The following is an 11513-nucleotide window of genomic DNA, read 5'->3' on the forward strand; positions in this document are numbered from 1 at the left end:
TGTATTTTCAATGACTAACTGCCAAGTCTTGGGCTCACTGTTGGGCACCCCCATATAAGGTTGATCCCAACTGGGATATATCTGTGATGAACATCTGTGGTCAGCACTGTAACTGGCCATTCAGTCTCTTGCGCATTTTGAGTCTTAACAAAGTCCACAAAAAGGAATGGCTGACTTGGGTCATGCTTGCTGTACCATCAAATGGCCAGCAGGTGGCAATGTTCAGCTTGGTATGTATCTGCTTAGTTTTTTTTTCTTGCAGAGCAACTTCTTCAAAAGTTAGACATTTCTATCACAGCATGCAAGTCTGAGACAGCAATCTTTCAAAATTATACATATAAATCTGAGTTTTCATTCTGTTTCTTACACCCAGTCCCTGGAGAATGTTGAAGGAGGTGTCCTGTGGTCATTGTGCTTGACATGACCCGTGTTTTCCCCTTTTCCACTGTCCAGTTTTTACTGGGGCTTCCCTGGTGACTCAAAGAATCTGCCTGCAATGCGGGAGACCCAGGTTCGATCCCTGGGGGGTCTCAGGGATCACTACTCCACTCCAGTATTCTTGCCTGGAGAATCCCATGGACAGAGGAGCCTGGTGAGCTACAGTCTATGAGGTCACAAAGAGTCGGACACGACTGAGTAACATTTTTACTTTTCTTTACTGTAATTAGTAAAGAATTAGATGAGTGTCTTCATCAGATGAGTGTCTCTCTACTCAAATTATCTGTCAGTCTTGGAGAGTTGGCCAAGCCGAGGTGTCTTCAGGCCCGGGACCACCTTAATCGTGAGAATGATTTGGCTCCGGTGCATCCTTTAATTTTTAGTGAAAACTGTACATTTCCTTCATATCTTCATGGTTGACTCGAACCACCAGGTGGGAGTCTTGTCACATTTACTTTTTACAGCTGATGATGTGGGGTCTGAAATCGCTCTAAAGGATGCTCCTAATTAACCACTTCTAATTATACACTCACAGGCACACACATATGTATAAGTATATACTTTAATGTACTAACTTGCAGAGCTGTATACCATTTCTCCTTGTGTCAGGGGAAGAAAAGAGGGATGCAGGAGATTTCAGGATGGAGGGTGATTTCAGAGCATGTGAAGTGCTTGTTCTAGGTCATGAAGGGACTTCATATAGAAATGATCCACCTTTTATAAATATCTTCCCAGTGAGTTAGGATGGGAAGTGCCAAGAAGAGTGTTTGACTCACGGTAGGCATGCGTAAGTGGTCACCGTTTTCCCTCACAACGGCATCGTAGGCATGCGTAAGTGGCCACCGTTTTCCCTCACAGCGGCATCGTAGGCATGCGTAAGTGGTCACCGTTTTCCCTCACAGCGGCATCATAGTCGTCTACCCCGCAGCCGGCACCCTGGTGGACTAGTCATAAAGTCTCTGGAGTTCACCTCGCCTCGTTCCCCTCATCCTCAGTGTCTCTTCTTTAGAGTCATCGGGGTGCTTCCCTGACCTGCTGTCATTCACGGAAGGGAATCCAAGTCGTTAACACTTTGGTTTGATAGCAAGTACTCCTGGGAGTGTTTGACTTTTAAGAGTCTTGACTAAGGGAAACAAAAAGAAATAAACAACCAATGGTGGAATTTCAGACGTGGTTGCCTTAGACTGAGCGAGAAATCTGGGGGCCAAGGACACGCGTCAGGGCTCCTAAGTGACAGATGGAGGCACCTGCAAGGGTGTTAAAAGCAGATTTTTAAAACTTTTATATTAGAGCGTAGTTAGTTAACATGATGCTCGTTTCAGGTGTACAGCAAACTGATTCAGTTATACATACACACGTTCCATTCTTTTTCAAGGTAAAAGAGGACTTTTGAATTGGGTGAGAGATGATGCTATGAGAATGTTAGAGCCCCATTTGTTCTACTTTCTGGGTGTCCTCAGATAAGTGGAAGAAACAAGCATTCTCTTGATTCTGGATTAAAGAATCCAGATTCTTCTCTCTTAGACATCTGGGCCTAGTGCAAACTGTCCACCGATCCCATTTCATCAGGCTACAGGACTTATTTCTCTTTTTCAGAATATTCTTCCATGCAGTCCTCTCTGTTCGCCATCTCATCGAGCTCACTGCCTTGGAGAATTTAAAGAGGCATGTAGACATTGGACGAGGATGGCAGGAGGTCTTTCCTCCATCCTCCCACTTGACAGATGGGGAGGTTGAGACCTGCAAGGCCATCCTTCTCCTCAAGTCACACTGCTGGTTGACAGAGAGGCAATTCAGGGTGTGAAGGTGCATTCTCAGCCCAGTGTTCTGTGTCCATCTGAGGCCGTGTGTCCATCAGGTCTTGCAGAGCCAGACCTGAACTTGGACGGTTCCCGTGACTCCAGCCAGGCCCAGCCCCTCTGGAAGATGGATGTGGCCCCAGAGCCCTGGTCCCTGGGCTGCAGCAGGGCCAGCCGGAGTGTTTCAGTGTGCTGCATCCCCCCACGTGCCACCTTCCGCGTGGAATCTTCCACGGGTGTTTGCTTTTTCTTCAGTGAAAGAGCCTTCCATTGAGGAAGAATTCCAAGTATTTAGACTTTAGCCATATTTAATGATTTACAAAGGAGGGCTTCACCCTGAGTGATACTAAGAATGTGGAGGTGTCTTCCAAATGCCTCAAAAGGAGATGGGGAAATAGAGTGGGCAGTGAAGCAGGTGCTGGGCACAGGTGTGAGGCTGTATTTGTGACCTGGGCACTTGACTTTTCTTCCAGCAGGCCGTGCAGACTCACTAAAGACTTGTATGCAGGGAAGCGATATGGCTGCATTTTTCTTTTAGAAGGATGACTTTTTCAGCTGTTACTTGGAACCGGGGTGGCGTTAAGGGAGGGATTGGAGTGACGGGGACCTGTTAGCGCACGCTTTCCAGAGGCGGCATGAGCCTGAGGGAAGGGGCGGTGGAGACAGGCAGGAATGCACTGGGGCCTCTGGGGCCATGGGGAAAGAGGAGATGGGGCTGAGGTGCCTGTGGAGAGGGGAGGTGGATGGAGGTGCCGTGTACAAGGACGAAGGTGTACATGTACAAGCAGGATGCTTTGGGCACATGCATGGAGGGAGAAGCACGTTTGTGTCCAGGCTTGTGGAGCACCTTCTGGGATGGCTGGTGTGGATGGATGCACACCCTCGCGGCTCAGGCAGGGATGGCACCAGTATGTAGCTGCGGAGCCGGCTGCGGGGACAGTGGCTGAAACGGTGTGCATGCCCTGCTCTACAAGTACATGTGCAGTCCAGGATTCTCTTCGCTTCCTCCTGAGTTTCTACTCATCTTCTCAGCATCTCCCATTCTTTCACTGTCCTCTCTTCTCAACCCCCGCCTCCCCCAGAGCACAGGCAAGGCCAGCCTGCCAGTCTGGGGTCTTTCCCCAAAAGCCAGAACCCTCTGTCTTCTTTTATGAAATGCGGTGATTTGCACCCACCTGGGCTCTGTAGTCTGCAGGTGTCTCCTGGTTGGTCCTTTCCTGATTCAGACATCAGGGTGGGATGTCCTGGTGAGGGAAGGGATTCCTGGCTGGACTGGAGAGAGCAGGAAAGGAAGGCGGATGTCTACTTGGAGTGACTCGATTTCTGGAGTCTCACCAACCCCAGCTGGAAAATACTGGATGCATTGCTGGATTGCTCCTGCCAGGTTGGCTAAGCAGTGACATTGCTGTATCCCATCACCTCTTGGCTCTCAGTGGTGACAAGGGAGGCCATGCAAAGGTGCAGGGAGGAGGCAAGGGCAGGCAGAGCATGCAGGGCTCTGATGAAGGAGAGAACGCCTGGCTCCGGAAGAGCTTTGGGGCACCCAGAGTGGGAGCAAGCAGGCTCTGCTCTGGGACCCTCACTCTGGTGGGAAGGGGCCTGGACCAGCCAGAGTAACTTTTCTTCTCCTGATGGCCTGGTCAGGGGCTCATTCTATATTCTTCTCTGGTTAAACACCAGGGTTTTCTGCCTTTTAATTTCTTTCTTTCTGCCAAGCTTCACAACACCGTGGATCTTAGTTCCAAGCAAGGACTGGAGCCCTGGAAGCATAGAGTCCTAACCACTGGACTGCCAGGAAATTCCCAGTCAGCCCTTCAATTTCTGATGTCCTGTAAGCATGGCTGTGGCTGCGGGGTCACGGAGGCTCAGGTGGGCATTGTTTCTGCTGCTCTGGCTTCTGCTCTGCACTTGGCCATCCACAGACCTGGCCCCTTTCCCCTCACTTCTCCACTTCCAGGGTAAGGCAGAGAGTTCCTGAAGCCTGGGTTGAGGCAGAGGGCTGGACTCGGTTACTCAGCGATCCGGACAGACCAGAGAAGCAGTTCACAAAGAATTTCTATATGAGGTGCCAGAGAAAAAAACTCGAGGCAGGTAGCTTTCCAGTGCTGGGCCTGGAGAGCAGTGAGATGAGTGACAGCAGGGTGGGGACGCGGGTTCAGATGCCGCACAGGCGGTTTATTTCTGGTTCATGAGGACCGTGCCCTCAGAGCGGGTCTGTGGCCCTGCCTGGGAAGGTCTTTGTGCCACCCCTTCACCTTCCTGCCCTCTTTTAAAAATATTTTTGTTAGAGTATAGCTGCTTTACAATGTTGTGTTAGTTTCTGCCCTACAGCAAAATGAATGTCATGTGCTGTGCTGGGCTTCGTCACTCAGTCGTGTCCGACTCCGTGCGACCTCATGGACTGTCGTCCCCCAGGCTCCCCTGTCCATGGGATTCCTCAGGCAAGAGTACTGGAGTGTGTTGCCATGCCCTCCTCCGGGGATCTTCCCCACCCAGGGACTGAACCCAGGTCTCCCACATTGCAGGCAGATGCTGTATCAGCTGAGCTATGAGGGAAGCCCAAATCAGCCATCCTCATACACATATCCCCTCTTTTTTGGATTTCCTCATTGAGTGGAGATCCCTGAGCTAAGCAGTAGGTTCCCACTAGTTATCTATTTTATACTTAGTGTATATATGTGTCAGACCCAATCTCCCAATTCATCCCACATCGCTCCCGCCTTGATATCCATGCATTTGTTTTCTATGTTTGTGTCTCTACTTCTGCTTTACAAATAAGATCATCTAGACCATTTTTCTAGATTCCACATATATGTGTTAATGTACGATATTTGTTTTTCTCTTTCTGATTACTTCACTCTGCCTGACACTCTTCAGGTCCATTCACATCTCTGCAAATGGCACAATTCCATTCTTTTCTCTGGCTAAGTAATATTCCATTGTATATATGTACCATAGCTTCTTTATCCATTTCTCTGTTGATGGACATCTAGGTTGCTTCTATGTCCTGGCTACTGTAAATAGTGCTGCAGTGAGCACTGGGGTGTGTGTGTCTTTCTGAACGATGGTTTTCTCCTGGTATAAGCACCTGCTGTCTGAGAGTCTACTGTCTACTTTGTTTTGGAAAAGACTTGGATTCTTTTAAGGTGTAAATATACGTGAATGGAAACATTATAATGCGGTTATGAGTTGTTTTGGCCTTAGTGAAAATGAAACCGCTGGCAGCAGCAAACTTTGAGAATGGGGAGAGAGGGTGCAGGAGAAGAACTGGAGAGAGGGTGAGGCGAATGGGGAAGCAGAGGGAAGAGGGAGGGGCCCGGCACCAAGATGAGGTGCTGACGCCCTGGCTTCCACAGGCCGCATGTCCCACCTCGGTTCATCCACAGGAAGGCAGCCAGAGCCTGCAGTTCACCTCAGTTTTTCTTGTAAACTCCTCAAGTGAGAACTATATTGTATTTTCTAACTGCAAGAATTCTAAATGATGCTCTTCACTCGTAGGTTCTGCGTGTCCTTACTAATGACAGTACAAATATTCCTCCTCTTTCATACAGAAGGAATTCTAAGCTGTAGGAGATGGGGCCACTTAGCTGGCACCCCGAACAACCCACCGCCAAGCAGGGCTGGGGCTGGGCTCCAGCTTGCAGATCTGCAGTTTGGAGCAGCGAGCTACTCTCAGTCGCATAAGGGCTGCTGTTTTCTGCCCAGGCCCCATGTTTGATATTCAAGTATTTAAAACGTTTATTTATTTGGTTGACCGGGTCTTAGTTGCAGCATGCAGGATCTTCGATCTTCTCTGAGGCATGTGGGATCTTTAGCTGTGGCATGCAAGCTTTTAGTTGTGGCATGTGGGATCTAGTTCCCTGACCAGGGATCAAACCCAGGCTTCTACACTGGGAGTGCAGAGACTTAGCCACCTGACCGCCAGGGAAGTTCCCTGCTGTTCAGCATTTTTAACAACAGGTGTGAGAGGAGGCTTTTCCTTCTGCTTGGGCACAGGCAGGACACACTTGGGGGGTCTATAAATCTCCCAAAGTTACAGGCAAAGCTCTGAGTGTGTGTCTGTGTCTGGGTGTTTCCAAGGATCGGGTTTCTCAGTGTTTACAGCATCCTCTGTGGGCCCGAAGTGGCTCAGGATCGCTGCATCAGAGCAAACTGCGATCTAACCAAGTTCCACTGAGCTGAGTTCCCTTAGTGCTGTAGCTTAGAAGGAAGGAAGGAAGGAAGTGAAAATATTTAAATACAACAGAAAAAATGCCCTTTGAATACAAATCAAATAACACACCTCTACTATGTTAGGAAGTTCTCTGTGACTTTCTGTAAAAACTCCAAATACATTAGGGCCATCAGGTTAATTGTTTTTCTTACCCAAAGTGGAGATGTTAATAATTCCTGTCCGACCACTGCCCCCAGGGTTTTGTGAGGATGAAGTCAGATAATATATATGAACTCATTTACAAACCATATGCTGTTTTTGTGTATGTAAAGTATTTTTATTAAGAAGGAGAACGGGTTGATGAAAGAAAACATGGCGCTTGGGAGAAAGGATGAATTTTATTTGGGGCCTCACCTGACATCCTGACATCCTGTGTAAAGGTGGTGCTTCCCACTGCACAGGGGGCCCGAGGCTCCGGTCCAGGCTCGATATTGAAGCTACTATTCTGGATGCTGATGATGGTGGGAAAGAGAACACTGTACACTGAGAGGAGCAGAGCAGAGAGAAGCTTGCTTGGCAGAAAGAACAAGTTGCTTTCTAAATCCCCAAGCAGGAGTTGAGGATTTAGCACACGTTTTGTCTCCGTCCTAGGTATTCCTCCTGTACCAGTTCGAACACCAATGAGATCCTAAACAGCTAAGAGTCCCAGTCATTCACACTGATGTGTATATGTGTGTGTGTGTAAATCTATGGAATACGTCACTAAATTGGTGGGCCTGAGATATGAGGGTGGTGGCTGCTATTCAAGATGGTATGAGAGGTATTCAGGGTACAAGAAGGAGGCAGCCTGGAACTGCCCAGTGAGTGTCCCCAGGCCAAGTCAGGACCCTTTATTCTAGCCCCCTAGCATCCAAGAGAACAGATACAGCACTTAAGTACCAAAGGGACATCTGTTAAATACTGAGCCCCAGAGAGAAAACAGAGTGGGTGGCAGAGAGGGAAAAAATAGAGTTAAATATTTCCTCTGAGCAGAGAAGAATGGACCCAGGCCCAGGGCTATAATTCATGGAGCCTTAGATGAATCTCCAGCTGCTTCAGCTGTCTCCACATCTGGGGGAAGACAGGCCAAGAGCTCCGGCACTGCTGGGAGCCCGTGGCCGATGTCTCCACAGTTTAACACTTCCCGAGCCTTCCAAGAAGTTCCCAAATACCTCAGGGGATGTTGTCTGCTTTGCCTGACTCTGGGGCATGGTGTCCATGAAAAGCAGATTAAACATACTTGGGACTTTCAGGGATCTTTGCCAGAGAATGCTACAGATATACAGCACAACAATGGTACATTCTTAAATGTATTTTCTGATCTAAATGTGAACGTGGTAAGTATTATTTGCTCAGTCATGTCCTAATCTTTGCGATATCATGGACTGTAGCCCGCCAGGCTCCTCTGTCCATGGGATTCTCCAGGCAAGAATACTGGAATGGGTAGCCATTTCCTTCTCCAGGGACTCTTCCTGACCCAGGAATGGAACCCAGGTCTCCTGCACTGCAGGCAGATTCTTTACCATCTGAGCCACAATGAATTAATAATACCTGATCTGAGGAGTTGAGAGACATCCCTACCCACTGAAATCTTGCCTGGACCATAGAACTTCTTCCTCCTTTCTCCTCCACTCTTTTCTCCTTAATTCTTATTTCCTGTTTGAGAAGATATGCCAGGATGCTTGATTTTTTCAAGAGGCAGAAGTCACCCTTGGTCCTGATGTTGGTGAATAGAACCTGAAAGGGGTGAATTCTGAATCTCCTAAGAGAACCCCTCTCCAGTCTCAGGGCATCACCCTCTGGGGCTGATCTCCTACCTGAAACCTTCTGCACCCACCTGGCTCAGCCATACCATCCACACCTGCTTGAGGGACTGTCTCGGAGACTCATGTTAAAGGAAAGGAAGCCCCGGTTTTGATGAGTTTCCAGTCAAGCGTGCCTGTAGCCCAGTCCCAGGAAAAGGTGTAGCATTTAATTAGCAAAAGGCAAGCAGTTCAGTTCAGTTCAGTTACTCAGTTGTGTCTGACTCTTTGTGACCCCATGGACTGCAGCACGCCAGGCTTCCTTGTCCACCACCAACTCTCAGAGCTTGCTTAAACTCATGTCCATTGAGTTGGATGAAAGACAAGCAAGTTCAAATCAAACACTCATTTGCTAGAAATGGAATACACAAATGCTGAAGGAGCTAAGACAAAAGGAGCCATCAAAGCTTTCTGAGTTAAATGAAGTGGTTTCCTACAGGAGGCCAGAGGTAGAGACGAGCAGAGGTGAGGTTGAGAGGGCACCCCCACGCTGGGGAGGGGGCGAGCTGAAGCAACGGCTTTGGAGCAGAAGAAGCCAAATTGATTAATTTAGCCAGAGCCAGGTTTTCATGAAAAGGGTAAAGAGAATGAGTTATGAGATGAGCAAAGCATCTCTCTAGGCAGCCTTAGACAAGGAATTTTCTCTGGACCTCAGTGGCCCCCACTATGATATGAGGGTCCTGGGCTGGGAGACTAGGGTGCTGGGCTGAGGTCCCCTCACAGAGGGGACACAGATAATTATGGGAGGAGTATTTCAGGCAATCCCAATTTCCCAGTCCTCCAAGGAGCTAGCCTGACCCCCATTGTATTTTTGTAATTTTTATTTTTCTTACTACTTTTTATTTTGGCTACACTGCACAGCATGTGGGATCTTAATTCCCCAACCAGAGATCAAACCCATGCTCCCTCCATTGGAAGTGCAGAGACTTAACCACTGGACTGCCAGGGAAGTCCCTTACTCCCATTTTAGATCTGGAGCTCCTTGTCTGCTGTGAGAGGCTGAGCTGAGGTTAGATTTGGGCGCATTCATTCATTCACTCTGTATTTGTGTATGTGTGTGTGTTAGTCCCTCAGTTGTGTCTGACTCTTTGTGACCTCATGGACTGTAGCCCACCAGGCTCCTCTGTCCACGAAATTCTCCAGGCAAGAATACTGGAGGTGGGCAGCCATTCCCTTCTCCAGGGGATCTTCCTGACTGACCCAGGGATCGAACCCAGGTCTCCCTCATTGCAGGCAGATTCTTTACCGTCTGAGCCACTATGGAGAGTTCCTACTGCCAAGCAGTGGACGAGGCCCTGCGTGGGTAACAGTGCATGAGACAGAGGAAGTCTGACTGTTTTTCTAGTCGAGGGATTGGGGGGCACATAGTCAATTAAAGAGTAACGATCCAAGTGAACAAAATAGGTTTAGATAGAAGACATGCTATGGAGAAAAATAAAATACAGGCTCATAATCATGATTTGGGCTTGCTAGGTTGGGTGGTTTAGGAAGACTTCTCTGAAGGAGTGGCACTTGGGCTGAGGCCAGAAGGCCAGGAATAGGTCAGCTCAACAGGTGAAGGGCACGATGGCCAAGCCGAGGTCTTCAGATCTGGCAGCAGGGCAGGCCCCTGTCTTTCTCTGGGGAAGAGGTGTTTTTTATTTCCCAAAGATCTTAAGATCTCGGAGGGTGACATTTGCCCTGTCCTAGTGTGAAGGCAGGGCCGCCACCAGCATGACACTGAGGGCCCCTGGGGGGGGGGCTAGGACAAGGTGGTCCCGCTAGGTTTCCTCTTTTCCACTGGAAATACCAGAAGCTCCAGAAGGTGATGATGGAAGCATCTTGGAGGATCAAGTAAGGCTTGGTAGTAATAATAATAATAAAGAATCCGCCTGAAATTCACAAGATCTGGCTTTGATCCCTGGGTCAGGAGGATCCCCTGGAGAAGGGAATGGCTACCCATTAGTATTCTCGCCTGGAGAATCCCATGGACAGAGGACCTTGGCAGGCTATAGTCCACGGGGCCACAAAGAGTCAGAAAGACTGAGCAACTAACACAGCAACAATAAAAATACAAACAACACTGCTAGATGACTTTAAGAATGCTTTTTTTTATGATGCATCAAGCACTTCTGAGCTTTTTAAAAATACTTTTTAAAAATTCACTTATTTAATCTTCAAAATGCGGAGAAGGCAATGGCAACCCACTCCAGTACTTTTGCCTGGAACATGCCATGGATGGAGGAGCCTGGTAGGCTGCAGTCCATGGGGTCGCTAAGAGTCGGGCACGACTGAGCGACTTCACTTTCACTTTTTACTTTCATGCATTGGAGAAGAAAATGGCAACCCACTCCAGTATTCTCGCCTGGAGAATCCCAGGGACAGAGGAGCCTGGTGGGCTGCCATCTATGGGGTCGCACAGAGTCGGACACGACTGAAGCGACTTAGCAGCAGTAGCAGCAGCAATCCTCAAAATGAGTATAGGACATGGTTTGTATCAGTATGCTAATTGTAATAATGAAGAAACTGAGGCTTCAGGAGGTACAGTAACTTACCCAAGCAGGCACAGCTAAGATGGGGTGCAGCCAGGACGCACACGGGGTCCTCTGAGCTTTGGCTCTCAGTCATCGCGCTCTGTTGCCTTCCACAGGCCTCCAGTGGTCATTCAGTATTTGATCCGGAAGTGATCTTAGATGTTATCTAGACCTGAGATTTCCAATGCAGTCTTCTGACTGAAGACCTCTGATGGTGGGTGGTCCCTCTTCTTTTGACAGAGTCAGAGAATCAGATAAGTGATGGAAACGGAGGGTCCATGTGGAGTTCTGACTTCGACTCGAGTGTTCTGTGTGCTCAACCTGCATTCTCCTAGAGCCTCAACCCTGTTTAGGAACCCCTGGAAAGAGCAACTGGACAGAAGGGCAGCTTCCCAAGAGCAGAGAGACCAGGGTCACGGAAAACGATGCACATGGAAATCAGTGTAGTGCTGAGTGCAGAGTAAGGGCTCAGTGTACTCGAACGCCTTTGGCGATGTCCACATGGCCCACTTCTGTGCTCGAGGTGTGACTGGGGAAGGGGAAGTGAGGCCAACAGGTGGGGAAGGGTTTCTTCTCCTGTGCCCATCATCACTAGCGACACATCACAGTCCCTACCAAACCCCATGGATCACAGTGAACGTAAAATGTCATTGGAAGCCTTGTAACTCACCATTAAAACTGCTGCGTGTAGGAAAACAATTGCCTGCCCTAAAGAAGTGACTTATGATCGCCCTTGTTTGTCTGTGTTTCTCTTTAATTATAGCCCCTC

This window comes from Bos javanicus, chromosome 29 (genome assembly GCF_032452875.1).
Source record: "Bos javanicus breed banteng chromosome 29, ARS-OSU_banteng_1.0, whole genome shotgun sequence".
Taxonomy (NCBI): Eukaryota; Metazoa; Chordata; class Mammalia; order Artiodactyla; family Bovidae; genus Bos; species Bos javanicus.